Source organism: Orcinus orca, chromosome 5 (assembly GCF_937001465.1).
Source record: "Orcinus orca chromosome 5, mOrcOrc1.1, whole genome shotgun sequence".
Lineage (NCBI taxonomy): Eukaryota > Metazoa > Chordata > Mammalia > Artiodactyla > Delphinidae > Orcinus > Orcinus orca.
The window spans coordinates 16,488,496-16,513,481 of record NC_064563.1 but is presented as its reverse complement, the minus strand read 5'-3'; the positions used below and the strand labels follow the sequence as shown (position 1 = coordinate 16,513,481).

At 40.2% G+C, this 24,986-nt stretch overlaps 1 pseudogene; it reads left to right on the top strand.

Annotated features, from left to right (window-relative positions):
• The first annotated feature begins 441 nt into the window (after positions 1-441).
• On the top strand, positions 442-1,356 carry LOC101284635 (gamma-secretase subunit APH-1B-like; annotated as a pseudogene).
• Positions 1,357-24,986: the final 23,630 nt, after the last annotated feature.

Genomic DNA, 24,986 nt, shown 5'->3' with positions numbered 1-24,986 from the left:
CAACGGGAGAGGCCACAACAGTGAGAGGCCCGCGTACTGAAAAAAAAAAAAAAAAAACGAGAAAAAACAGTGGTTGGTTTTTACAGATGATTCTCTGGAAGGAATGATCAAATCTGTGTTTGATTATTCTATTGCCTGAAGCAAAAACCTTACCTGAAACAAAATTGTACAAACGTAAGTTTATTTCTGTCACCCTCATTTTCTCCATGCTGCCCAGGCTACCCTTTATCAATAATGCTGCTTGTCTCTCCTCAGGCTTTATACCCTCATCCTCTCTCCTTTTCAAAACCTGTTCTTGGAAACTATTGAGACACATAATATTCCAAAGTATTTAAGGGTGACAGTAATTAAAAGGTATGAGTGCTGAGACCATCTGTCTTAACATGGCTTAATTAAGAATATACATCAGCTGAGGCCCCCGGACCGGCTTCCGCGGTTGCCATGACGGCGGCCGTGTTCTTGGCTGCGCCTTCATTACCTTTGCGCCTGCGCTCGCCCTCTGCATTTTCACCATCGCCACCGCCATTGCGCATCATCTTCCCCGTCATTGGAGCTTCCTTCAGGTTGGTGTCTCTACTGCTTTACTCCGTTGTTTGGTTCATGGTAGCAACCATTGCTGACGACAAAGATGGACCAATACAGAAATATCTGCTGATCTTTGGAGTGTTAGTCTCAGTCCTTATCCAAGAAATATGCTGTTTTGCATATTATAAACTTTTTTTTTTTAAAGCCCGTGTGGGCTTGAAGAGTATAAACCCAGGGGAGACAGCACCTTCTATGTGATTAATGGCTTATGTTTCTGGTTTGGGCTTTGGAATCATGAGTGGAGTATTTCCCTTTGTAAACACCCTGTCTGACTCTTTGGATCCGGGCACGGTGGGCATTCATGGAGACCCTCCCCAGTGCTTCCTGAATTCAGCTTCCATGACGCTGGTGATCATATTGCTGCACGTGTTCTGGGGCGCTGTGTGTTTGGATGCCTGTGAGAAGAAAAAGTGGTACGCCCTTCTTGTAGTTCTTCTCTCCTATCTGCTGGTGTCAGCCCGGAGCTTCATAAATCCTCGTTATGGATTAAAGCTGGTGTCGGCATACATCATCCTGGTGCTCATGGGCGTCTGGACATTCTTCGTTTCTGCCGGAGCCTGAAACTCTGCCAAGACTAGGACTCGGTCCTCTTCAAGCAGCGCTCCAGATAACCTCCAAGGACCGGCGCTTCTGAAACAGTAAGCTGAGCCTTTAGAAGAAGCGCAACTGTGTCTTCTTCTAAAGGTACATTTTCCTGGTGAAATTTAGAATAAACAGTACTATCTAGATACGATATGGCTTTCATGCAACGGCTTTCTGAAAGGGATACATCAGTGGTGTGCAGCCTGGCTGCAAGTTGGAATCACCTAGGAAAACAAAGACTAATGTTCTGGGCTCCACCCTCCAGATTTAATTTGTCTGGGCATTTGGTAATTTTTTAAAGCTTCTTAGATAAAACTCCGATGTGCAGCCAGGTTGAGAACTGTCCACGTCCAAATAGGAACTTTCTGAGAAAGTAAAGTAAATAAGAATGAGATGTTTAGCTATCTCCTAACTCAGTTTGTGTTGAGCAGGTGACTATCTGAATGTCAAATAGAAGTCCTAGTTGGCCCTTGCCTTTTTAAGTTCTGAAGTCACAAAAGGCTAAAGGGCTATCATCTCTGAACTGTTTTCTTGTACTTCATTAGTACTGTTTTATGAGAACTTGGTAGGCTGTGCTTCTAACTACATCTTCTGTAAGTCTTTCCTGGGTCTGCCCCAAAGCAGTGTTTACTCACTGAGTGCTAGTTGCATCTCTGAGCAGCTCTGCAGGTTGCTGAGTGATGTACCCTGGGACAGGCTTCACTGCAGCTGGTGGAAGTTTACTGAAAGCAGGAGGAAAGCAAGCCACTAGGGTGGTGTTGCCACTTTGAGTTTGCTCCTGTAATACTGACTAGCGCTTCCGCCCAAATAGTATAGTGGAAAATTGAAAATACGTCTTAAACTGCCATGTTCATGCTTTTACATAATCCATGTAATCTTTAGATCCAGTAAATGTCTCTGGGTTTTGGTAGCAGATAAAGCATTCACTTTATAGGAATATCTAAGATGTTTTTTTATCCTCCAGACAACCCTTTTGGTTTCCTTTATAAAGAGGAATTGTGCCTTTTCTAATTAGAAATTGTTCCAAGTTGATGGTTTTTAGGGAGCTGATGGTGTGAAATGGAAATTCCCTACACGTTAAAGTGAGAACTTCAGTGAATCGCATATGTGCAGTAGAACAGCCCAAAGAAATAGAAGCAGCAATGAAAGGGCTCACCAGTGACATGAGGGGTGGAAGAAATTTGACAATACTGTGGTGGGGAAGAATAATGGACATGTTTAAAATGGATGTGGCCGGTATTTTGGGCTAGACTCACATCTTTCCATGGACCAGAACCTTTCATGCAAACTAGACCTTTATCAATGAAATCCCCTCTCATGTTTAAATTATTTGAATTTCTCAATCTAGGGGTTCAGGAGGAGTAGGGTTTCTAGCAAGACCTTAAACAGTCCCATAAGCAATTATAGTTATTCCCCTAAAGTTTATTTCAGCACTAATACCAATGCTACCTCTGGGGTATGCAATTTTCCACTTTTACACAAGATTTTCTTTAGACTAGGTGAGTCATACAAGCGTCAAGGACATGGAGACTGAACAGTAAATTTACTTTGTAGAGCTGAGGGGAACAAGATACCCACTGAACTGGGGTTCATTCCTATTGGAGCGAGGTGTTGTTTAATAAACAGAATAAGAAAAATGTGGAGTTGGTTTATTACTGTTGACTTACAAATCTCTTAAGTGGATAGTCTGATAAAATATTTGTGGATCTGCAAAGTCTAGAAAAATCTGAGAGTATTAATATTACTCCTGCTTGAGCTCTGAGGATGTCCTCGGTGCATTGGTAGTTTAATATTAAGTAAAGAATCTGGGATATTGGGAAATCTCATTTATAAAAACATCTTGGGCAAGAAGAAAATTTTCTTTGCTGGTGAGACTGTTGTCTTAGTTCCAGAAATTATTTGATAATCCTTGATTACCTGGGAATAGAGAAACTTTGTAATCCTTATTTCCCTCGCGAGCATGGCCGTAGTCAGCTTAGGCACTATTGTTGCAAACAGTCTTGATTTGCCTATGCCAAGGAAGCCCGGGGGAGAGTAGTCTACCTCTGTTGCTGTGGATATATTGAGATGTGCTTTTTTAATTTTAAATTTTATTTTTGGCATGTGTTATCTGTGATGAGCTTTCCGTGCCCTGATGCTGTTTGGAGAGGAGGTGGTGGTGGTAATCTTGTATGTTCTCCCCTACACAGGGCTTTCTCAGTTTGGAGGGAAATGTGGCTATATTCCAAGCTGACCTTGGAATGTGAATGTCATTGCAGCCCTTGACTATGTTGCCACGGGAATAACAGAGATTGATTTTGGATCCCTAATAAGTTTGTATTTTAACCCATTGGAATTAGTGGTTGTAACTGGAGAAGTTTTGTTACCCTTGATCCTGGCCTGCCTGACTGGCAGTTTAGTAGTAGCAGCCTCTTTTAGAGCATCTTCATGAAAACATGGCTAAAAGGAATAAATGGTATTTGCAGACTGTATAGAAAGTGGCTTTTGCTCCCAATGTTTTATTTTTGTTCTCAAGCACATTTCAGTATTTGCTCAGAGTGGAAGATACACATCAAAAGTGCTAGGGGTTCTTATCCGTAGAGTTGGTGCGGTACAAGCAGTCATGATAGAATCTGCCTTCTACCTGGTATTCTTCCCACTTGCCTCAAACTAGCCCCAAGACAGGGACTGGCAGTTAGAGTGGGTCTGATGGCTCCAGGGAAACCAGGGCTCCACCATTCCTAACTCCAGGTAGACAAAGAAGATGTCACAACAAAACTATTTTAAAGTTCTTTGCTTAGTGCACTTTGTTTATGATTGCAATGTTTATATTATATTTCTCATTTAATAAGAGACCTCATACCATTAAATTTAGTGTTTAGAGGGGTGGGAACTGTCTTTATGGACAATATGTAGCATTTCATATAAGTTATACTGTTATGTCATATATACCTTGCAATATCAGACCTTGCATTCAATACACAATGCAATAAACTCTTTCCAGCCCTGTATTTTTCAAAGAACAATGAAAAGATTGTCACTTAAAAAAAAAAAAGAGGACTTCCCTGGTGGTGCAGTGGTTGAGAATCTGCCTGCTAATGCAGGGGACACGGGTTCAAGCCCTGGTCTGGGAGGATCCCACATGCCGCAGAGCAGCTAGGCCCGTGAGCCACAACTACTGAGCCTGCGCGTCTGGAGCCTGTGCTCTGCAACAAGAGAGGCCGCGATAGTGAGAGGCCCGCACACCGCGATGAAGAGTGGCCCCCGCTTGCCACAACTACAGAAAGCCCTCGCACAGAAACGAAGACCCAACACAGCAAAAATAAATAAATTAATTAACAAACTCCTACCCCCAACATCTTAAAAAGAAAAAAAGATTATAGATCAGCTATGTCAACATGAATTAGTTGTTTGTTCCAGGAAACTTTGCCTGGGAAAGATAAAGCTACAAACCAATTAAAAAAGAAAAAACTTGGGCTTCCCTGGTGGCGCAGTGGTTGAGAGTCCACCTGCCGATTCAGGGGACATGGGTTCAAGCCCTGGTCCCCAGGAAGACCCCACATGCTGCAGAGCAACTAAGCCCGTGCACCTAGAGCCTGTGCTCTGCAACAAGCGAAGCCACCGCAATGAGAAGCCCGTGCACTGCAATGAAAAGTAGCCCCCGCTCACCGCAACTAGAGAAAGCCCGCACACAGCAACAAAGACCCAACGCGGCCAAAAATAAATAAATAAATTTATCTTAAAAAAACAAAAGAAAAGCATTTGTTTAAAAATAAAAGAAAGCTAAAGTCTTTACAATGGGCCACAAGGATGACAAAGTCTATACAACACAGCCCCACCCCAGCCCTATTGCCTCAATGACTTCACCCCTACTGCCCTCCTACCAACTCACTCTACCTCACCATTCCCACATCCTGCTCTTCTCAAACGTTCCAAGCATGAGCTTGCCTTACAATCTTTGCTCTTGCTATTTGCTCTGCCCAGACACCAGTATGGTTCACACCCTTGCCTTCTTCAGGTCTTTTTTTAAAATATCACCTTTTCAGTGAGGCCTCCCCTCATCATCCTACTAAACATTTCAGCCTCCATGACAGTAATCCCAAGTTTCCTCCTTAATACCTATCACTTTGTGATTTATAATATACAGTGATTTACTTATTTATTTTGGTATTGTCTATCTCCTGCTACTAGAACATAAGCTCCTTGAAGAAAGGGATTTTTGTCTTGTTTTGTTCATTGCTGTATTCCCAGTTCCTAGGACAGCCAGTATGTAGTAAGCACTCAATTTTTATTGAACGAATTAATGGGCAAACCCCGTGTCTGTAGCCTGACCAGCTGGTCAGATGATGGTTCTAATCACTGATGTAGAAGTATGAGAGGTGGGGAAGAGGAGCTTATGAACTCAGTATGGGATCATTTGCCCAGTACCACAACTGTAATATTAAAAGCATGACACTTTTACATATGTCAAAACTGTTAGCAAAATTTCAACTTTCTTAGAAAAACAGGGGCCAAACTCCTCTCTGAGAGAACCACCTACAGAATTACAGAGCTACACTCACTGATGGGGCATGTGCATTGGTTTCCTGCAAGTCAACCAATAACACAGTGAATCACTATACATCAAGGAGATGCCAGCAACTCTGCCACTGTTCAGCATGGCACAGGACATATAGTGATGTGGATACTCGGAATAAATATGTTTGGGGATTCTGTTTGAGGTCTTGTGTATCTAGACACAGGATTGGCAAATAATCGTCAGATAATGTTAAGGTAATTTACTCAACTTTTCATCTAACAAAGGTTAACATTTATTGCCCAAATTATAAATCAAATATCAAATAAGAGGTAGACTAATGGAGAATAAAATGGGTTAAATTGCAGAGAAAATGCTAGCAAGGTGCAGTTAACTTCTTGGTACCTAAATTTGTTTTCCTTTGTTTCCTTCACAATTTAGAAACCTAATCAACTCTAAATAGTGTTTTTCAGCCCTGGCTGAGAACAAGTTTTCATAAATCTGTATTTCTCAAACTTTAGCATGCATCAGAATCACCTGGAAGACTTGTTATTGCTGGGCACCAAACCTGGAGTTTCTGATTCAGTAGGTCTTGGATGAACCCCAAAATTTGCATTTCTAACAAGTTTCCAGGTGATGTAAATGCTTCTAACAAGTTTCCAGGTGGGACCACACTTTGAGAGTCACTGTAAGTTAATAAGACTTTCCGGGACTGATTTGTGACCCATTTGACCATTTCAACTGGGCTCTTTGCTGACTCCGAGCTGAAATTTGTTGAGTTGAATATATGAATATAGAACCAACAAATGGTATAAAATTAATGTAAATTATTTTTTAAACCTTTTACTTAATTTGGTTTAATTTTGACATTTTTCATCATAAGTCTGTCAGTTTCTTTTTCTTCTCTTTTTTTGTAATTTTTGGTTAAAATGGAAGTGAGCATTTACATTTGTATGATGGGATAAATATTTTTCATTGCTGAGCTAAAAGCACAGTACCATGTGCTTTTAGTTTTCTCTCGTATACTAACTTTTTGTTTTCTCCTAAAGTTAGTAATTGCCTCATTTTTAATTTTGCTTAGTTTTCTGTGACCTATCACTAATGTGATAGATCTTTCCAATGCTTCTTGATATTTTCTAAATGATCAGACACATTGGATGATCACATAATACATTTTTTTTTCTTAGATACCCCACTCCAACTTCCTGCTCTAATCTGACAAGTAGTTTTCTAGGTTGGCTGCATAATTGTTATCCTAGAATATGCGTTGTCATTTTCCTGTGTTGGATCCACTATTTCCTAATCCCATGTCTTCCTATTTCTTGATTTACTTCCTTACTTTGTTGAAGTGTTTACTCCAGTTGCATCATAAGAAAGAAAACAGGGTGAAATAAATTGTGTGAGCTGACACATGCCTGAAAAATTGCGTGTTCTTGACTAGATGGGTACAGTATTTTGACTAAAATTTATTTTCATTTCAATTTTTGAAGATTTTGCTCTATTTATTTTTCTAACTCCATTGTTGCTAGTGCAAATTCAGATGCTATTCCAATTTTCTTTTTCCTTTCTATGTGACTTTTGACTTTTCTCAAACTCTTAGGATCTTCCCTTTCACCAGGTGTTCTGAAGTTTCACATTAATGTGCCTTATTGGAGTTTTTCTCATGGGCTGGGCACTGAGTGGGATATTTCAGTTGAGGAACTCACACATTTCAACTTTGAGAAAATTTTTTATATGGTTTATTTGATAATTTCCTATATGTGTCTGCGGAACTCCTATTAAGTAGATCTTGAGGGTCTTTTATTACCCTTTAAATCCCTTATTGATTCTTTCCAATTTTCCATCTGTCTTTTTTTTAAAGCTTTATAGGTGTTTTGCAACTTTATCTTCAAAGCCTTCTGTTGAATTTTTATTTTAATTAAATTTTATTTTATTTTGTATGCAAGTTTATTTTAATTATTTGAATTAAATATTTATTATATATTTAATTTCAGGGAGCTCTTCCTTTTCTCTTTCAGAGCATCCTCTTATATCTTGAGATCATTAACTATAGCTTCTTGGATGTTCTTTGCTGCTTCATGTATTATTTCTTTTTCATCCAACAACTTTTTTTTTTCATAGTTTGATTCCTCTCTTTCATTTTGAAGCTATTTCTCTACATCAGCAGATCTCAAACATTAACCTACATCAGAATCATCTGAAAGGCTTATTAAAACACAAGAGTACAGGGCCTCATCCCCAGAACGTTTGATTCAGTAGGGCTAGGATGGGGCCAGAGAATTTGCATTTCTGACAAATCCCCAGGTGCTGCTGATGCTACTTGTGCAGGGACCACACTTTGAGAACTACTGTTTGAGGTGATATAGGGTTGTAAACCTCACAGAGTAAAAATTACTGATGTGTGTACAGATTAAGGACCTGCTTCTGGGTTCTCTGCTTAGATCCTTCATCAGCAGAACCCCTGACACTGTGGTTTTAACAAAACCCCAGAATTCAGTGCTTTGTGAATTGGGCTCAGAATGGACTCAGTTTGGATGATAGTGATTTTAAATTTTTCAATATATTTTATGCAAATAAAATCTATAACATACAAAAATATGACACCCTTATAATTCCAAATTTTGTGCTTATAAAATAAACAGTTTTCATAGAAAAGAGCAGAGAATACATTACCAAGAAGTTTCCAGAAAGAGTTCCAGATTTAGGATATCACTCTGACTTTAACTACTATAATATAAAAGAAGGAGCAAATTGTATAATGCATCCTGATTATTCTTTATTAGCTATTGAAGTCTTCCTGGTGATGAGTGGAAGTTTGAAAACTGAGTTGCAGCCTCCTGAATGATAATGACAGAACAATCTGGAAATTATGTACTACCCACAGAAAAAAAAGGGCTCTAAGTGTGTACTTTAAGAGTACCTATCTCATAAAAGATATTATCATTTATAGTTTTCTCTTTTCATTGGCTCTACTTCTCTTGAAAATCCTAAACTCTGCAATGTTCAAAAATAAGACAAACAGCTCTGTCTAGTGGCAGATTTGATCATTGCAGCCAAAGTCAAAAATAGTATTCAATTCAGACCCTTTTTAAAAATTTGTCTACAACTTGGCAAGCAACATTGACAGGAGGTGGCTATTTTATCCCAACTCAGGAGACACAATGGATAAATACTTAAAGCCATCAGTCATGACATTTCCATTTGGGACTTTTTCAGCAGTTTAAGAGAGACAGGTGCAAAACCCCACTCAGTTATTTAACTTAAAAGGAAAATGTTTTTATTTGTAAAATTGTGCTTTTCAGATAACTTTGTTCAAAACATAAGTATACACCTTAGCCTGTTCTTATCTTCACTCTGCTTTCTTTTTTCCCTTCTCCCCTTTCCTGCCTTTAAGAGGAATCTGGAATTGAACTGTAAGTCAGAATCTTGTCTTTCCTCATATGGCAGAGATGAGCTGCCCCGCAGGACCTGGGGTGTCCTGCCTTTGACAGCTGTTTCCACAGAGCACTGTAGAATGTGAATAGGATACCATGTGGAAAAAATGAAGAATAGCAGCTATTTGCTCCTGATTCTACCATAAAGCATTCAGAAAACAGTCGTCCTTTTCTTGCAAGCACTGGTACATTGAGACAGAACCTTACTATTTTCCATACATTTCCACTTCCAAAAATAATGTGAGGTATCTTAGAATAAATTTAAAAGGATAAGTAAAATCAAGTTTTTTTTTAAAAAGGAGATGATGAATCCAACAGTGGATGAACACTGGGCCCATGGTATGTCTGGGCATAGGATAGAGGTGAAATTTGCTGAATTGAATTAAAATTTATTGGACATGGAGGATGAGAATTTGGTTGATTTTTAATACATAACAGTTACAAGATATTAAGCATATGGCTGTACCCCCAAAGTGAAATGATCAAACGTTAAAATAACACGTGTTTGCTAAAGATGATCTTCAAGAGTGTAATTAATATTGAAGAAATCAGGGGGGTGGAGTCAAGATGGCAGACTAGGAGGACGTGGAATTCGCATCTCCGCACAAATAGGGCACCTACCAGGCACCAGTGGGGGATCACAGACACCTAAGGAGACAGGAAGAACCCCCAGTGACCGGGTAGGATGGGGGGTGTGGGAGGAGTGAAGGGGGAGGAGAAGTAGAGGCGGGACAGGACTGGCGCCCCTGAGGGGCGGCTGGGGGAGGGGAAGGGATCCCATGCCCGAAGGGGGAAACTGGGGAACCATCGGGAGGGCAGAGGATCAAAAGGGAGTGTGGCCAGGTTTCCCCTGCCCACATGGGTCCCCAGGAACCTGCTGAGATCCCGGACCTGATCCTCTGCCCACCTAAGCCCCCTCCAGCCGTGTGGGTCCTGAGGGAGGGAAGGGGGAGCAAAAATAAAGGCCGCACCTCTGAGACCAGCACCCCTGGGGGGTGGCTGGGGGAGGGGAGGAGTTCCTATACCCGGCAGGACTGACCCACGGTTAGGGGTCCAGCAGTGATGGGGGAGACTCTGGTGGAGACCGTGGAGGGGGGGCGTGAAGGAACGGAAGGGAATGGGGCCAGTGCTTTCCCTGCCCACTTAGGTACCACAGAACCTGTTGGGCTCCTGGGCCTAATCCTCTTCCCTCGGAGCCTCCCTCCTGCCGCGCAGAACCCAAGCCCCGCCCCTACACCCCCCACCCAGGGCCCTACCTCTATACTCGGAGACCCCCTCTGAAATCCCCTCCAACCGCACTGGGCCTAAACCCCACCCACACACCCTCACCCAGGGCCCTACCTCCAAACTTCAGAGCTCCACCTTCCGGGAGGCCCCCCTTTGGACGTGCTGCATCTCCTCTTCTGCACAAGTCCTAAACAGAGGCCCCGCCCCACGCTTGAATGTCACCCCTCCTAGCCCCGCCCCCAAGGCCTTTTCTGGATGTGTGGGACCTGAGGCTAGGCCCCACCCCATGCTCAAACATCACCCCCAACCCACCTAGGTCTCACCCAACCCTAAACCCCGCCCTTGCCTAATTTCCACCCCAGCCTAAACTCCACCCCCCATAGCCAAGTCTCCGTTTTGGGGTTTTTTTTTCCTCTTTTAGATTGGGGTTCTTTTTTTTTTTTTAACATCTTTATTGGAGTATAATTGCTTTACAATGGTGTGTTAGTTTCTGCTTTATAACAAAGTGAATCAGTTATACATATACATATGTTCCCATATCTCTTCCCTCTTGCGTCTCCCTCCCTCCCACCCTCCCTATCCCACCCCTCTAGGTGGTCACAAAGCACGGAGCTGATCTCCCTGTGCTATGTGGCTGCTTCCCACTAGCTATCTATTTTACGTTTGGTAGTGTATATATGCCCATGCCACTCTTTCACTTTGTCACAGCTTACCCTTCCCCCTCCCCATATCCTCAGGTTAATTCTCTAGTAGGTCTGTGTCTTTATTCCCATCTTACCCCTAGGTTCTTCATGACCTTTTTTTTTTTTCTTAGATTCCATATATATATGTTAGCATACAGTATTTGTCTTTCTCTTTCTGACTTACTTCACTCTGTATGACAGACTCTAGGTCCATCCACCTCACTACAGATATCTCAATTTCATTACTTTTTATGGCTGAGTAATATTCCATTGTATATATGTGCCACATTTTCTTTATCCATTCATCCGATGATGGACAGTTAGGTTGCTTCCATGTCCTGGCTACTGTAAATTGAGCTGCAATGAACATTTTGGTACATGACTCTTTTTGAATTATGGTTTTCTCGGGGTATATGCCCAGTAGTGGGATTGCTGGGTCATATTCTAGTTCTATTTTTAGTTTTTTAAGGAAACTCCATACTGTTTTCCATAGTGGCTGTACCAATTGACATTCCCGCCAACAGTACAAGAGGGTTCCCTTTTCTCCACACGGTCTCCAGCATTTATTGTTTCTAGATTTTTTGATGGTGGCCATTCTGACCAGTGTGAGGTGATATCTCACTGTAGTTTTGATTTGCATTTCTCTAATGATTAATGATGTTGAGCATTCTTTCATGTGTTTGTTGGCAATCTGTATATCTTCTTTGGAGAAATGTCTATTTAGGTCTTCTGCCCATTTTTGGATTGGTTTGTTTGTTTTTTTGTTATTGAGCTGCATGAGCTGCTTGTAAATCTTGGAGATTAATCCCTTGTTGCTTCATTTGCAAATGTTTTCTCCCATTCTGAGGGTTGTCTTTTCGTCTTGTTTATGGTTTCCTTTGCTGTGCAAAAGCTTTTAATTTTCATTAGGTCCCATTTGTTTATTTTTGTTTTTATTTCCATTTCTCTAGGAGGTGGGTCAAAAAGGATCTTGCTGTGATTTATGTCATAGAGTGTTCTGCCTATGTTTTCCTCTAAGAGTTTGATAGTGTCTGGCCTTACATTTAGGTCTTTAATCCATTTTGCGTTTATTTTTGTGTATGGTGTTAGGGAGTGTCCTAATTTTATACTTTTACATGTAGCTGTCCAGTTTTCCCAGCACCACTTATTGAAGAGGCTGTCTTTTCACCACTGTGTATTCTTGCCTCCTTTATCAAAGATAAGGTGACCATATGTGCGTGGGATTATCTCTGGGCTTTCTACTGTTCCATTGATCTATCTTTCTGTTTTTGTGCCAGTACCATACTGTCTTGATTACTGTAGCTTTGTAGTATAATTTGAAGTCAGGGAGCCTGATTCCTCCAGCTCCATTTTTCGTTCTCAAGATTGCTTTGGCTATTCGGGGTCTTTTGTGTTTCCATACAAATTGTGAAATTTTTTGATCTAGTTCTGTGAAATATGCCAATGGTAGTTTGATAGGGATTGCATTGAATCTGTAGGTTGCTTTGGGTAGTAGAGTCATTTTCACAATGTTGATTTTTCCAATCCAAGAACATGGTATATCTCTCCATCTATTTGTGTCATTTTTAATTTCTATCATCAGTGTCTTATAGTTTTCTGCATACAGGTCTTTTGTCTCCTTAGGTAGGTTTATTCCTAGATATTTTATTCTTTTTGTTGCAATGGTAAATGTTTCAGATTTTTCATCATTAGTGTATAGGAATGCCAGAGATTTCTGTGCATTAATTTTGTATCCTGCTACTTTACCAAATTCATTGATTAGCTCTAGTAGTTTTCTGGTAGCATCTTTAGGATTCTCTATGTATAGTATCATGTCATCTGCAAAGAGTGACAGCTTTACTTCTTCTTTTCTGATTTGGATTCCTTTTATTTCTTTTTCTTTCTGATTGCTGTGGCTAAAATTTCCAAAACTATGTTGAATAAGAGTGGTGAGAGTGGGCAACCTTGTCTTGTTCCTGATCTTAGTGGAAATGCTTTCAGTTTTTCACCATTGAGGACGATGTTGGCTGTGGGTTTGTCATATATGGCCTTTATTATGTTGAGGAAAGTTTCCTCTATGCCTACTTTCTGGAGGGTTTTTATCATAAATGGGTGTTGAATTTTGTCGAAAGCTTTCTCTGCATCTATTGAGATGATCATATGGGTTTTCTCCTTCAATTTGTTAATATGCTGTATCACGTTGATTGATTTGTGTATATTGAAGTATCCTTGCATTCCTGGAATAAACCCCATTTGATCATGGTGTATGATCCTTTTAATGTGCTGTTGGATTCTGTTTGCTAGTATTTGGTTGAGGATTTTTGTTGATTCATTTATATTTTCTCTAATAAACCTTTTACTTTATTCTTTATATTTTGTTATTGTTCTGCTCATTTGGCATGTTCCCCCTTTTTTTTTTCTTTTTTCTCTTGTGGTTTTATTTTACCTTGTTGCAGTTCTTTCAATTATATTTTTATTTTTCCTAATATATTTTTTAATCTTTCTAAATTTGATTTTTATTCTTTGTTATTGTACTGCTCCTTTTTTTTTTTTTTTCCCATGCCACACAGCTTGCAGGATATGAGTTCCCAGGCCTGAGGTCAGGCCTGAGCTCCTGTGGTGGGAGCTTAGAGTCCAAACCACTGGACTAACAGAGAACCACAGACCCTGGGAATATTAATCAGAGTGAGGGCTCCCGGAGGTCCTCATCTGAGCACCAAGACCCAGCTCTATCCAACTGCATGCAAACTCCAGTGCTGGACGCCTCAGGCCAAACAACCAGTAAGATAGGAATACAGCCCCACCCATCAAAAAAAAAAAAAAAAAAACATGAAATGACAGAAACATATGTTACAGACAAAGGAGCAAGGTAAAAACCTACAAGACCAAACAAATGAAGATGAAATGGGCAACCTACCTGAAAAAGAATAAAGAGTAATGGTATAGATGATCCAAAATCTCAGAAACAGAATGGAGAAAATACAAGAAACATTCAACAAGGATCTAGAAGAACTAGATGGCAAACAAACAGTGATGAACAGCACAATAACTGAAATTAAACATACTCTAGAAGGAATCAATAGCATAATAACTGAAGCAGAAGAACAGATAAATGAACTGGAAGATAAAATAATGGAAATAACTACTGCAGAAGAATAAAAAAAAAGAATGAAAAGAATTGAGGACAGTCTCAGAGACCTCTGGGATAACATTAAATTCACCAACATTTGAATTATAGGGGTCCCAGAAGAAGAAGAGAAAAAGAAAGGGTCTGAGAAAATATTTGAAGAGATTATAGTCAAAAACTGCCCTAACATGGGAAAGGAAATAGTCAATCAAGTCTAGGAAGCAGAGAGAGTGCCATACAGGATAAACCCAAAGAGGAACACGCCAACACACATATTAATCAAACTATCAAAAATTAAATACAAAGAAAAAATATTAAAAGCAACAAGGTAAAAGCAACAAATAACATACAAGGGAATCCCCATAAGGTTAACACCTGATATTTCAGCAGAAACTCTGCAAGCCAGAAGGGAGTGGTAGGACATATTTAAAGTGATGAAAGAGAAAAAGCTACAACCAAGATTACTCTACCCAGCAAGGATTGGATTCAGAGTTGATGGAGAAATCAAAAGCTTTTCAGACAAGCAAAAGCTAAGAGAATTCAGCACCACCAAAACAGCTTTACAACAAATGCTAAAGGAACTTCTCTAAGCAGGAAACACAAGAGAAGAAAAGGACCCACAAAAGCAAACCCAAAATAATTAAGAAAATGGTAATAGGAACATACATATCAGTAACCACCTTGAATGTAAATGGATTAAATGCTCCAACCAAAAGACACAGACTTGCTGAATGGACACAAAAACAAGACCCATATATATGCTGTCTACAAGAGACCCACTTCAGACCTAGGGACACATACAGACTGAAGGTGAGGGGATGGAAAAAGATATTCCATGCAAATGTCAATCAAAAGAAAGCTGGAGTAGCAATTCTCATATTAGACAAAATAGACTTTAAAAAACAGACTATTAGAAGAGACAAAGAAGGACACTACATAATGATCAAGGGATTGATCCAAGAAGAAAACATAATAATTATAAATATTTATGCACCCAACATAGGAGCACCTCAATACATAAGGCAAATGCTAGCAGCCATAAAGGGAGAAATCGACAATAACACAGTAATACTGGGGGTCTTTAACACCCCACTTACACCAATAGACATCTTACAGACAGAAAATAAATAAATAAACACAAGCTTTAAATGACACAAAAACCGGATAGACTTAATTGATATTTTTAGGACATTCCACCTGAAAGTCGAAGAATACACTTTCTTCTCAAGTGCACACAGAACGTTCTCTAGAATAGATCACATTTTGGGTCACAAATCAAACCTTGGAAAATTTAAGAAAGCTGAAATCGTATCAAGCATCTTTTTCTGACCACAATGCTATGAGATTAGAAATCAATTACAGGAAAAAAACAGTAAAAACACAAATAAATGGAGGCTAAACAGTGTGCTGCTAAATAACCAAGAGATCACTGAAGAAGTCAAAGAGGAAATCAAAAAATACCTAGAAACAAATGACAATGAAAACACGATGATCCAAAACCTATGAGATGCAGCAAAAGCAGTTCTAAGAGGGAAGTTGATAGCAATTCAAGCTCACCTAAAGAAACAAGAAAATCTCAAATAACCAATCTAACCTTATAACTAAAGCAACTAGAAAAAGAAGAACAAAGAAAACCCAAAATTAGTAGAAGGAAGGAAATCATAAAGGTCAGAGCAGAAATAAATGAAATAAAAACAAAGAATAACAAAGATCAATAAAACTAAAAGCTGGTTCTTTGAGAAGTTAAACAAAACTGATAAACCTTTAGCCAGAAAGGTTTCCTCAAGAAAAGAAGGGAGAGGACACAAATCAATAAAATTAAAAATGAAAAAGGAGAGAGGGCTTCCCTGGTGGCGCAGTGGTTGGGAGTCCGCCTGCCAATGCAGGGGACGCGGGTTCGTGCCCCGGTCTTGGGGCATCCCACATGCCATGGAGTGGCTGGGCCTGTGGGCCATGACCACTGGGCCTGCGTGTCCGGAGCCTGTGCTTTGCAGCGGGAGAGGCCGCAACGGTGAGAGGCCCGCATACCGCAAAGAAACAAAAACAAAAACTAAAAAAGGAGACATTACAACTGACACTGCAGAAATACAAAAGATCATAAGAGACTACTACAGGCAACTATATGCCAATAAAATGGACAACCTGAAAGAAATGGACAAATTCTTGGAAAAGTACAACCTTCCAAGATTGAACCAGGAAGAATTAGAATATATAAACAGACCAATCACAAGTAATGAAATTGAAACTATATTTAAAAATTTTCCAACAAACAAAAGTCCAAGACCAGATGCCTTCACAGGCGAATTCTGTCAAACATTTAGAGAAGAGTTAACACCTATCCTTCTCAAACTCTTCCAAAAATTTGCAGAGGGAGGAACACTCCCAAACTCGTTCTACGAGGCCACCATCACTCTGATACCAAAACCAGCCAAAGACATCACAAAGAAAAAAAATTATAGACCAATATCACTGATGAACATAGACGCAAAAATCCTCAACAAAATACTAGCAAACGGAATCCAACAACACATTAAAAGGATCATACACCAGGAACAAGTGGGATTTATCCCAGGGATGCAAAGATTCTCAATATACGGAAAACAATCAATGTGATACACCATATTAACAAATTAAAGAATAAAAACCATATGATCATCTCAATAGATGCAGAAAAAGCTTTCGACAAAAGTCAGCACCCGTTTATGATCAAAACTCTCCAGAAAATGGGCATAGAGGGAACCTACCTGAACATAATAAAGGCCATATACAGCAAACATCATTTTCTATGGTGAAAAACTGAAAGCATTTCCTCTAAGATCAGGAACAAGACAAGGATATCCACTCTCACCACTGTTATTCAACATAGTATTGGAAGTCCTAGCCACGGCAATCAGAGAAGTAAAAGGAATACAAATTGGAAAAGAAGAAGTAAAATTGTCACTGTTTGCCGATGACATCATACTATACATAGAAAATCCTAAAGATGCCACCAGAAAAGTACTAGAACTAATCAACGAATTTGGTAAGGTTGCAGGATACAAAATTAATGCACAAAAATCTCTTGCATTCCTATACACTAACAACAAAAGATCAGAAAGAGAAATTAAGGAAACAATCCCATTAACCATCACAACAAAATGAATAAAATGCCTAGGAATAAACCTACCCAAGGAGGCAAAATACTTGTACTCAGAAAACTATAAAACACTGATGAAAGAAATCAAAGATAACATAAATAGATGGAGAGATATACCATGCTCCTGGATTGGAAGAATCAGTATTGTGAAAATGACCATACCCAAAGCAATCTACAGGTTCTGTGCAATCCCTATCAAATTACCAATGTCATTTTTCACAGAACTAGAACAAGAGATTTTACAATTTGTATGGAAACACAAAAGACCCCGAATAGCCAAAGCAATCTTGAGAAAGAAAAATGGAGCTGGAGGAATCAGGCTCCCTGACTTCAGATTATATACAAAGCTACAGTAATCAAGACAATATCATACTGGCACAAAAACAGAAATATAGATCAATGAAACAAAATAGAAAGCCATGTACATATGGTCACCTTATCTTTGATAAAGGAGGCAAGAATATACAATGGAGAAAAGACAGGCTCTTCAATAAGTGGTGCTGGGAAAAATGGACAGCTACATGTAAAAGAATGAAATTAGAACACACCGTAACACCATACACAAAAATAAACTCAAAATGGATTAAAGACCTAAATGTAAGGCCAGACACTATAAATCTCTTAGAGGAAAACATAGGCAGAACACTCTACGACATAAATCACAGCAAAATCCTTTTTGACCCACCTCCTGGAGTAAGGGAAATAAAAACAAAAATAAACAAATGAGACCTAATGAAACTTAAAAGCTTTTACACAGCAAGGGAACCCATAAACAAGATGAAAAGACAACCCTCAGAATGGGAGAAAATATTTGCAAACAAATCAATGGACAAAGGATTAATCTCCAAAATATACAAGCAGCTCACGCAGCTCAATATCACAAAAACAAACAACCCAGTCCAAAAATGGGCAGAAGACCTAAAGAGACATTTCTCCAAAGAAGACATACAGATGGCCAACAAATGCTCAACAACACTAATCAGTAGAGAAATGCAAATCAAAACTACAATGAGGTATCATGTCACACCAGTCAGAATGGCCATCATCAAATAATCTACAAACAGTAAATGCTGGAGAGGGTGTGGAGAAAAGGGAACCCTCTTGCACTGTTGGTGGGAATGTAAATTGATGCAGCCACTATAGAGAACAGTATGGAGTTTCCTTAAAAAACTACAAATAGAACTACCATATGACCCAGCAATCCCACTACTGGGCATATACCCTGAGAAAACCGTAATTCAAAAGGAGACATGTACCACAATGTTCATTGCAACACTATTTACAATAGCCAGGACATGGAAGCAACCTAAATGTCCATCAACAGATGAATGGATAAAAAATATGTGGCTCATTTATGCAATGGAATATTACTCAGCCATAAAAAGGAACAAAACTGAGTTATTTGTAGTGAGGTGGATGGACCTAGAGTCTGTCATACAGAGTGAAGTACGTCAGAAAGAGAAAAACAAATACCATATGCTAATACATTTATATGGAATTTTAAAAAGCGGTACTGATGAACCTAGTGGCAGGGAGGAATAAAGATGCAGACGTAGAGAACAGACTTGATGGCATGGGTGTGGTGAAGCAGAAGCTGGGATGAAGTGAGAGAGTAGCATTGATGAATATATACTACCAAATTTAAAATTGATGGCTAGTGGGAAGCTGCTGCATAGCACAGGGAGATCAGCTTCGTGCTTTGTGATGACCTAGAGGGATGGGATAGGGAGGGTGAGAGGGAGACTCAAGCGGGAGGGGATATGGAGATATATGTATACATATAGCTGGTTCACTTTTTTGTACGGCAGAAACTAACACAACATTATAAAGTATTTATACTCCAGTAAAGATGTGAAAAAAAATATTGAAGAAATCAATTAGAAATTTACAGTTTAATATATACCCAAGAAACATTCCAGTGTTAAAAGAATATTTACTTTCTGAAGATAAGTGTAGCAATATGCTTTTTGTTAAAAAATTATAGTACCCCGCAATATAAAAAAGGTAAAAGAAAACCATAATACAAGATTTACAGATGAGCACTATTAATATTTAGTGTAAATCTTTTAAGGTATCGTTCCTATGCTAAAAGTAGTTAATTACATTCTGAGGAGAGAAATTATTCTTTTGTATGTATTAATATTGTGCATATGGGTGAAGACTTATCGTGAACATAAAAACGAAAAAGTTGATCCAATAGGAAAAGTAAGTGAACCTATTTTTTTAAAGTGCGATTTAAAAGATTATTTTTGAAATATATCAAAAAGGTGAATTTGTGGAGTCAGCATTGTGAAGTCAAAAAGGTAGATTTAGAAACCCCCAAAATGGCAATGATGCACATGCTGTCAATTTTGACATTATATTGAGGCTGGAAGGAGAAGAAATATGTTGTCAAAATTTCCCTCAATGGCAACATTCTAAATTTTTAAGCTATGAAATTATCACAATATTGTGTAAGCAACAAACCATGAAGTCTAAGAATCCTGAGCATGATTTAGTGTTATAATCAAATAAAACCCACCACAAGGCTAATGTGACACATATTTAATGATACACATAATCACTGTAGTATTACACAGCAATTTGGCATAAATGGCAAATGATTACATAAATGACTGAAATTAGCATGACTTTCACATAGTCAAATTAAGCATTTCTGGGGTCAGCTGGGGAGAGGGATAACAGAATAGAGTAAAAAGCTGCTTCAGTAACTTGCCGAAGAAAACCTGGCTGCTGGGGGTTGAAGAGAAGAAAAAGAAAAAAGGTGGGGCGTCCAACAAAGGAACCAAGGAAGTACTGTTTGTGGCTCCCTGCTACTTTCTCTTGTCTGGTCTCATCTGGGGGTTTCTAGAAGATTCAAGACAATTTGATCTTTCCTGCAGATAAATGGTAGGACTCTCCAAGCTCCAGACTTTTGGACTTACAGAGAAATCTTCAAAGCCAATACCTACAATTACTGCTACTGTCACTCCCATCATCACCACTAAGCAGAGCCCCTATACACTGTCTGAAGTATCAGCCATTTTTCCAATTAACAAAAAACAGCCCAGGGATGGTTAACAGGTGCACTGCTGGGTGTTCACGCTTGGACACAGCAAGAGCACTGGATGTTTGGGTTTCTGGGAAGGGGCTTACAAGGTGAGAGATAAAGGCAGCACTGAAATGAGAGTAAGAATGAAAAGACAGAATTTCACCTCCTTCAAAAATTTTCCCAAAGCTAACTCTGCCTATTAAGGCATCAGAAAGTAATAAAAAGATCATAAAATCTTAAGTAAGACTTTAAAAAGTTCAATTTGCAATTGCACAACAGCTGTATGAACTTGGATAAGTTACCTAACCTCTCTGAGTTTTAGTTTCTTTATCTTAAAACAATGAATAAATAAGAGGAGTATACCTATCTAATTCACAGAATTGTTCAGAGGATTAAACTGGTTAGCATTCATCATGCTTCTCACATGCTTCCACCAAAGGAACTGTCTTAGCTCAGGCTGCTATAATAGAATACCATTGACGAGGTGTCTTAAACGAAAAATATTTATTTATCATGGTTCTTGAGACTGGGAAGTCCAAGATCAGGGTGCCAGCAGATTCAGTGCCTAGTGAGAGCCCTCTTCCTGGTTTGCAGAAGGCTGTTTTCTCACTTTGCCTTCGAAAGGGAAAAAGCAAGTGTCTCTTCCTAGAAGGGCACTAATACCATTCATGAGGACTCCACCCCATGACCTAATTACCTCCCTAAGGTTTCATCTCGAAACACCATCACATTGAGAATGAGGCTTCAGCATATGAATTTTGAGGGGACACCAACATTCAGTCCATAGAATCCAATAGCAGTTGAGAGTATGTTCATGCCTGTGGAGGTCCTGGGAGCAGAGACAGTCTCGAGGGACCCAACCCAGGTGCAGCATTTATTTCAAGTTTCATACTTTAACTTCACTGTTTATGCACACTTTATATTCTACTCTTTGTGCGTGTGGTTTAATATAAAAATGAACATTGTAAATATCTACATCAAGTAAAATTGATACTATAATGCTTACCTTCTGGTTTAGCGTAGCCCTGGCCCACACTCCAGTTTGAGACAGCCACATGTATGTAAAAACACAAATAGAGTGCATCTAGTGCTCACCAAATGCAAAGTACGTATTCTTTTTCCTTTCCCCTCCCCTCCCTTATTGTCTCAGAAGCCAGGAGCAGCTATCTTCTCACCTTTTGACAGGTTTCTCCCTCCCTCTTCCTGCCAAAAATGCACAGATGAGAGTAGAAAATGAACCAGCGACTGAGTAGTTCTCAATGAAGAGTGATTTTGACCTCCAGGGGACATTTGGCAAAGTCTGGAGGTATTTTTTGGTTGTTGCAAATGGACACGGGATATGGAATAATGGCATCTGATGATGGAGGCCAGGGGTGCTGCTAAATACCCTACAATGCACAGGACAGCCCCCACACCAAAGAATTACTCAGCCTAAAATATCCATGGTGCTGAGGCTGAGAACCTCTGAGTACCAGGTAACTGGCCCCATTATGAGCTTCACCAGCAGAGACCCAGGCTACCTGATCTAATGTAGGAATGTTCTATGCTTTGCCAGGCTGTAGTCACTCCCATACTTCAGGGGACCTAAATTTAAAACTGAGCTGCTGAAAACTGGTTCAGAATCTTTACTCGATTCTGATTTTGCTCAGAATTTCATGTATCCAAGGAATTAAAATAAAACTCTGCCAAATAGTCAGAGGTGTAATTTTCTTCTTCCTGTATGTCATATTCCCCTGCAGAGTACTGAAACACCTATAAGCTATCCATTTATCTACTAAGGGTGCTTGGTATTCTAACTTCGTAAGATTTCTACAAAAAGTGTGAAAGATCAAAAGAGTTTGATGCCAATTCTTGATTCAGGAAGACACACACGCCCATAGGCTTGTCAGGGAATTTAAATAATGCTCTTCACCCTCAAACACGAAGTGGAATGTGACATTTCACAATATGGTCGTTGAGGAATAAACTTGCGAGTGTATCTGCCCTTGCCACTCCCCTGTTTTCTCAGCTTGTCATTCTCAATCAGTTCACTGACATAATGCCCATGGTGTGTGGTGTTCAGAAGCCCCAGCATCAACCAGGCCTGAGCTGAGAAGTGTTTCAGAAAAGACAATATCCTCAAGAGGGGAAGAGAGGTGAGAACTAATAAGTGAGACAAGTCTTAATGGAAATTAATCAAATAGGTATTTGCCTGATGAAAATGACAGAACGTATATTCAGTTATATAAATTGTCTTTTTGGGTTTTTTTTTTTTTGCGGTACGCACACCTCTCACTGTTGTGGCCTCTCCCGTTGCGGAACACAGGCCCAGTGGCCATGGCTCACGGGCCCAGCCGCTCCGCGGCATGTGGGATCCTCCCGGACCGGGGCACGAACCCACGTCCCCTGCATCGGCAGGGGGACTCTTCAACCACTGCGCCACCAGGGAAGCCCTATAAATTGTCTTTATACTATACTAGAGTGTGCTACAGCCCAAGCTCCATATGTATCTGAGTGCAGACAATTTCCTTTTTTCAAAGATTGTTCTACTTGTCAATGTTTGCCACCTTTTCATCTCTGGTGACAGCAAACACTCAACCAATGGTCATCAGGTGGAAACCAAGAAAGAAAGCCTTTGGAACCCAATGTAAGCTAAAGGTGACCAGAAAACTTGAATCAACAAATGAAATATCAAATAAGAGATAGACTAATGGAGAATAAAATGGGTTAAATTGCAGAGAAAATACTAGCAAGGTGCAGTTAAGTTCTTGGTACCTAAATTTGTTTTCCTTTGTTTCCTTCACAATTTAGAAAGCTTAATCAACTCTAAATAGTGTTTTGCAGCCCCAGCTGAGAACAAGTTTTCATAAATCTGTACTTCTCAAACTCTAGCATGCATCAGAATCACCTGGAACACTTCTTATTGCTGGGCAGCAAACTCAAAGTTTCTGATTCAGTAGGTCTTGGATGGGCCCCCAGAATTTGCATTTTTAACACATTTCCAGGTAATGTATGTAAATGCTTCTGGTCCATAGAAGAGCTTTGCTCTAATAGGAACTATTTTTTCTATCTCAGGGGTAAGGACTCCTGGTTTAACATTACAGCGTTCGTAAACAACAAGTACCCTTAGACCTGGGCAAGAGGGCAGCTGTCCTGATCTCCACACTCTAGAGGCATCCAGAGACCCTGCTCTGGTCATCCCCGCTCTGAGGGATGAGGAAGGCAACAGAGCCAGGACTGCCCGCCTGCCCACAGGCCATGCACTGGATGTTCATTACCTGGAATTCCTTGCTGAACAGCCCAAATACACTTCTAAGGACGATGTTACCCTTTTCCCAAGTCTGTTCTTTCTTTCCAAGAAGCACCTAGGCCTGAGGAGTGAGCAAAAGGCAGTAATTTTACATGGTGTTTTGAGATGGTGACAGGAATTGGAATTTGGAGATACAACCAAGGGTTTCCACCCTTAGCCAGCCACGCCCTCATGGTGCAGGACAGAGCAAAGGATGGAAGAGAAGCGTGGATGGCGGGGTGAGAAAGATACAGACCAAGGCCCTGGGCCATGGGTCAGCTCTCCAAATACTGCCATATTCTGGTTAACTCCAAGAAGTCCAAGTATCCTAAATATGAACCTGGTCTTTGGTGTCTTTATGGAGTTATTTTGTCAAGGTAGGCAGATAGTACATTTCATTTAACAGTTTGGTAGTTTGATTTGTAACTTTTAAAATATTTATCGGGGCTTCCCTGGTGGCGCAGTGGTTGAGAGTTCGCCTGCGGATGCAGGGGACACGGGTTCGCGACCCAGTCCAGGAAGATCCCACATACTGCGGAGCAGCTGGGCCCGTGAGCCATGGCCGCTGAGCCTGCGCGTCCGGAGCCTGTGCTCAGCAACGGGAGAGGCCACAACAGTGAGAGGCCCGCGTACCGCCAAAAAACAAACAAACAAACAAAATATTTATCAATGTATGTGGGCTTCCATTTGACCTCTCGCCCCAGTCCCCACGTATAAAACAACGTGAAAGTGATTTCACCAGCTCTTTGCGCCATCCCACCTGCCATGGTAGGCCTAATCTGGTTCAGTGGAGGTGATGTTGCTCTCTACTCCTCTGTACCTCCACTGCGTTTCCCCTGCCTCTTAGAGTTTAGATGATGACGTGCATTCCGATGCACTGGACATTCACAGTCTGTTCTCAGAACTGCAGAGCAGCTCTTTGTTTCTAGGTAACTTCTCCAACTAGCTCTTATCTTTGAAGCTGCTTGTGCTTTGACCCTTTCCTTACTGTTCTCACCCTCCTCTGTCCCGGGTGCCCACATGCACGCTTTCATGCTCCCTTCCCTGGAATTCCGTTTATAGAGTCTGACTCATTCCAGGCCCTGTGTGTGTTCCTTTCTGGCTCTGTCTATTGTGACTCCCTGCCAATTTCTTGCAATCTTTGTCTGCGCCTCCACTCAGCATTCTTTCTGGCGGCTTCTCCGTTCTCATTCTTTGGCAGTTTTAATCGCTTTCCCTGTGAGCATGTTCCTCCTCCCTTTGCTTCTTGTGTCTTTATAGGAAACAGGGGATTATTGTTTTATTTACAATTTTGTTCTTCTCCCTCCTTCTACCACTCAGATATTGAGTCTCCACCCATTGGAGAGAAAAATTATAATAAACTTGCTTTCACTCCAAAACTGACTAGATTGCAACTGGCTTTTGAAACTGAGGTATTGCCATATTCACCAGTGATTTTC